The sequence below is a fragment of the Canis lupus genome, chromosome 6 (genome assembly GCF_003254725.2).
Source record: "Canis lupus dingo isolate Sandy chromosome 6, ASM325472v2, whole genome shotgun sequence".
Taxonomy (NCBI): Eukaryota; Metazoa; Chordata; class Mammalia; order Carnivora; family Canidae; genus Canis; species Canis lupus.
The window spans coordinates 28,245,440-28,251,439 of NC_064248.1; positions in this window are offsets into that span (position 1 = coordinate 28,245,440).

A 6,000-nucleotide genomic window follows, 5' to 3' on the forward strand; every position below is an offset into this window, starting at 1 on the left:
TTATATGGATATATATGTGAATATGGATATTCATTGGGAAAGCCACTTAAGAGATATGCCCTTTACTATATGGAAATTATATCCCTATACTAAAAACTAATTAAATGGGATGCCTGGGTGGTTCAGTTCATTAAGCATTTGCCTTTGGCTCAAGTTATAATCTCAGGGTTCTGGGATGGAGCCCCGCATTGGGCTCTCTATTCAGCAGAGAGTCTTCTTCTCCCTCTTCCTGTGCCCCTCCCCCTGCTCATGCTTTCTCTCTCAAATAATAAAATCTCTGGGGAAAAAAAGCCTAATTAAATACAAGGGTATAGAAGTAAAATTAAAATAAATAATATTTTAAAAATAAGGAAAATAAAAATTAAAAAAACTAAACAAATGGGTGTATAAATAAAATTTAAAATGGTCAGTAGGTTCAGGGATCTTTGTCATGCTATTCTCTCTACTTTTCTGTATTAAATTAAAATTAATGTAATTTTAAAAAAAAAAAAGAAGAAGAAAAGAAAAGTAGCCAGAACCCTTGGACCCAAAATTCAACTCTCAGGAATCTACCCTAAGAAATATTTGAAATATTAAACATTATCACACAATGTTCTATGAACATAAAAGGGAAAAGTGGAATACACAATGTAATGTGAAGTATGGGCTATTGTTCTTGATCTTTTGATTAAGATCAAGCGTACACTGTAATCTCAAACATATTAAGTATTTCATAAAATGATAATAGTGGAAATTAAATGAAAAATACTGTGATCCCAAGTTTGTTATCTGCTTACATATATACACACATATATACACATATCCAATAAAAGAAAACATTGAAATGACACGTACCAAAGCATTAAGAGTGACCACCTGTGAACTGTCGAGATGATAAACAATGTTTTGTTTGAATTCTCCAATGTTCCCACAAGGTGTATGTGTTACTTTTATAATCAGAGAAAAAAATCAATAATGTTTTTAATGCATGGAAAATAAAAAGATGAAGAACAAACACACAACAATATTAATAATGGTCGTTTCTAAGAGTGGAGGGTTGGGGGAAATCTTTTCCTTTTTAATTTTCTGAATTCTCCAATCATCTCTACTGATCATATGCTGTGTCATTGTTGAAAGATAGATGAATTCTATTTCTAAAAATGTGTGAGTAATACAATTCCATAATCCTAGAGGACAAAACGAGCCCTGCCACAGCCGTGCCCAGAACCCTGTCTGTTTGCATTAGTCTGGGGTGGTAATGCTTCAAGTTCAGTAACTGGCTGAAGTAACCATCTGCGTGGAATTATTAAGTGTCTATTCCAGCCCTGGCTTCTCATCCTGGCTCAGTGCCTCACTCTTCTGGGAATGCCAGACTCGTAGGGGATGCTGGATGATTACAAAGAGCCAGGGCGGCAGCGGGGCCCAGTGCCACACACTTTTATAACTGTCATTTGGGTTGATTGAAAGGGAAAATAATGTAATATCAGCTTGGTAATTTGGTACTTTATCCGGTGTGTTAACAATTTGTAAATGTACACGACACCGAACTTATCAGAACAGCATGATTTTCAAAAACACAGGCTTTGATATCTGGAGCATCTGAGTTCAAGCCCCGACACTGCCACCTGTCAGCTGTGTTACCCTGTGTGACATATCACTTAATTTCTCTGAGTTTCACTTTCTTTACCTCTAAGCCTCTAATGACAATATCCCCGGGGACTGGCATGTTGGTGACATGAGACCACGTGCAACACTACATCAGAGGTCCCCAGTACAAGTGGTCGCTGTCATTGTCTTTGCTCTTTTTATTGTTATTACTACGAATACATTGTGCTGGCTGACGGTATGGAGTTCTCACCTTTGGGGCATTTACCCAGTGAGGTCTCCAAAACAAAACAGAGATTTATTAAAAGTCACCGAGTAGAGAAGTTGACCTCTCAGGTGTTGCTGGTGGAAATGTACCACAGTACAGGCACTTTGGAAGACAGCTTGGCACTTTCTCAAAAGGGTCAGCACAGTGACCATAGGACCCAGCAATTCCAATCCTGCTAAAAATGAAAAAATACGATTGTATAAAACTGTGTGCATGAACGTTCATAGTAGCATTATCCTTGAGCTGTTAGAGACAATGCAAATGTCCATCAGTGGACAAATGGACAAATAAAATGTGGTATGTTCTTAGGGTGAAACAATAATTGGCAATAAAAAGGAATGAAGCATCGATAATACCCTACGATGTGGATAAATCTTGAAAATGCTGTGCTGGGACGCCTGGGTGGCTCAGCAGTTGAGGGCCTGCTTTCAGCTCAAGGTGTGATCCCAGAGTCCTGGGATCGAGTCCCACATCAGGCTTCCCTTGGGGAGCCTGCTTCTCCCTCTGCCTCTGTCTCTGCCTCTCTTTTTCTGTGCCTTTCATGAATGAATAAAACCTTTAAAAAAAAAAAAAAGAAAAGAAAATGCTGTGCTAAGTGAAAGGCACCAGTCCTAACAGACCACATGTGTATTGTATGATCCCATTTGTATGGAATGCCGAGGATGTCTATCTATAGAGGAAGCACATCTATAGAAAATCTATAGAGAAAGGAAGCAGGTTAGTGGTTGCCTAGGACTTGGGGGCAGGGAAGGTTGTTTCCAAACCAGAAATGGACACTTCTCATCACGCAGAGCTGGGAGGACCACAACTCTCTTCTCTCATCAGAACTAGGTTGTTCTGTTGGTTCTGTTTGTAAAGCCTGTGATCAATGTCTTAGGAGCTCATAAGCTTTTATAAAGCAAATCCGGATGTGTTTGTTTGGCATCTAAAATAAATACAGATGGGGTACAATGGACCAAATGTGTCAATAGACCTCCTCCCAGTTTAGGGAGAAGTGAATATTGAAGTAAGCATGTAAGTATGAGTTCAGGTTTTAAGGTTTCATCTCTTCCACAATGAAATAGCACATCATTAGTTTCCAACACAGACACACACACCAAGAGACGCTACTAACATTCTAGTGTGTGTGCAGTTCTAGCCATACCACTTACCAGTTCGTGACCCTTGGGCAAGTCACTTCTCTCCATTCAGCTGAAACGGCTCTAAGATCCCTGATGCTCTATTTCTTGTCATATCCAATAGCTTTGTCTCAATCATCATCCTACTTAATCTCTCCAAAAAAATACAACCTTGTGAGGCAGACCCCACTCTAAACTCCCAACCCCCACCTGGCTTCTAGGAAGGTTCTTTCCTGGTCCTCCTGACCCCAGCCTCCACTGTGCCATCCCCCTCAGGAGCTCCTCTCCCAATGCTGATCCCCTTCAGTTATGGTTTGCCAAGTGTTCATCCCCTTCTGGCTCTTCTCGTCTCATTCTTCACCCCCTTCCTGGTTAAAATTATCATTTGTTCTAATGGCTTCTAATCTCCATCTGCAGCTCCTGTCTCTCTCCGAAATGTTCCACTCCACACACACCCCTCCCCCATACCTCTTGGAAAGACCCAGCAGTCTTGGGAAAACTGATAAAAGAGGGAAATGGATTTGGAAGAGCAAATAGAGTTAAAGAGAGTTCCAGAAAGCACACTGTGTATTGCTCTTGAAGGAAGCTTAGGAGAGAGAAAGGAAGCTAAGGAAATATATACCCAAGACTTAGGATCTGAAATCCTGCATCTGTTAGAGCGCTGGGGATGGTGCTTCTGCACGAATTGTTCAAGGAGAGGGGATCAGGTGTTTCGGCCCTGCTGGGACATGAAGTTATTATGAGAGAAGCCAAGGCTACATGCCTGTGTAGGGTACAGAGGGAGGCTGAGAAAAATCCCCAGGGTGCATGGGGACTCTCCCTGTATTATGGTGCTTTTTTAGTTGTTTTATTTTTTTTCCAACTGACATTTATTGAGTGCTTACTATATAGTGGACACTTTACAAGCACTACCCTTCTTAACTCTATACTCCAAACAGTATCCTACAAGATGGGGGTTTGTAGCTTGGAGAGCTCCTCACTAATAAGTAAGTAAACTGCTCACTAATAAGTGGCAGGACCTGCATTCAATCTCAGCCTGCCAGTTCCAGAGGCCAAACACTTACCCACAGTTCACACCACCTCTCAAAGCTTTCCTTTCTTCTCCAGGAATCACCATGGCAATGGCCGGGAAAAGGGATTTATAACCTCAAGCTGAAAATGTTCAAAATCAGACTCCTTAGATCTTCCCCCAAACCTGCTCCACCTGAATTAGAAATCTCATATTTTTCCTCAGTACTTCATTCTCCAGTATTCTACAGTCTCCCTCCACCTTAGTCGGTCAACGAATCCTACTGATTCGACCTTAGGAACCTCTCCCAAATCCAACCGTACCCTCCATTCCCACTGACTTGCTTTAGCTCACTTCTGCATCATCTTTCACTTAGACTATTGCAAAAAACATCTTCTCTGTTTTCTTCCCACTGGAGACCATTCTCCACACTGCTTCTAAAATTATCTTGAAGCACACACACACACACACACACACACTCACACACACTCAATGCCACTCATGTGCTTAAAAACCCCCATTGCATTCCCACTGCCTGAAGAATAATTTACATAACCGGTCTCTTTGGTTTTGAGGAAATCAGGTTATTCCCCCAACTTCTTGGAATGATCAAGAAAACTGTGAGAATAGTCTTGCAGTTAAAGCTCTGTAGACATCCTTTCTTTCCTTAGGATGAATTCCTAAACCTGAAATTGCTGAGTCGAAGGATGTGTACATCATCAAAGGCACTCGATGCCTTTTATTAAGCCATCTTCCAGGGATGTCATGCCAAGTTATACTCACCAGAAGTGTGTACTACATGGGGTGCCTGGGTGGTTTAGTCAGTTAAATGTCTGTCTTCAGCTCAGGTTATGATCTCAGGGTCCTGGGATCGAACCCCAAGTTGGGCTCCACACTCAGCAAAGAGTCTGCTGCTTGCTCTCACCCCCACCCTGTCTGTCCCTCTCCCTGCTCATGCTTAATCTCACATACACACACACACACTCCCTCTCTCTCTCTCTCTCTATTTCTCTCTCTCTCTCTCAATAAATAATCATCAGAGCTGGAAGATTGAATGGCACACAGTAGGTACTCAGTAAATATTTGTTGAATGAACAAATAAACTAAATAAATGGAAGAAAAGTCTATTAAAAGCTCCCTGATTTGTGTATAGCTCTCATAAGCACATCATAACACAACTGCTCTGTGCTGTGTCCATATTCACTTGACTGTTCCATGCGGAATGATTCAGGAGCATCCCTCTGCACATGGGGCTGATATTTCTGGATGCTCCACAATACTGCTCCATCCAGGGAGCAAAATCCTTACACCCTATCCACACTGACTATGTAGATACAGACCCAATTCTACTCTCTTCAATTTTCCATCATCATCGAGGCTGGGAAAAGGTTGACGGAAACTAAATAGCAAAGTGAATAGAGGTGCTGAAAGTTCACAGATCTGTATCTCCAGATGTGTATATGCAACTCTGTTGGACAGCTCCACTAGAATAAATGTCCCAGAAGCACCTCAAATTAAATCCCTTCTCTCCAAAACCAACCACGGTGGATGACATTTTTGTTTCAGCCAGTCATTCAAGCCAGAAAATGTGTATTTTGACCTACAAATTTTGCTGATATCAGCTGGAGTGCACCTACATCAATTAACCTACAGTCTATCCCTTCCTCTCCGTTTCTACTACCGTTGAACAAATTCGGTTCAAGTGATGTCTCCCCTGGACAATGCAGTATACATTTAACCTTACTCTTTCAACAAATATTTGTGAGCATGAATTCAGTGCCAGGGAATGTGCTAGATTCCAGGGTTCAGCCATGAAGAAGTGTTGTTCAGTAGTTGGCAGAAAACTGTGGGCCGATGCAGGTGGCCAATGCATAATGTATCACCTTCTTGGAGGTTTGTTATGATATTAACATCTTAGAAGCTCTGAGAACCGTTCAGCCCCATTTAACCCTGTGTTTTCCACACTTCTTTGAACAAGGAACCCTCTTGTCAGATAACAGTTACAAGGTTCTTAAAACCAT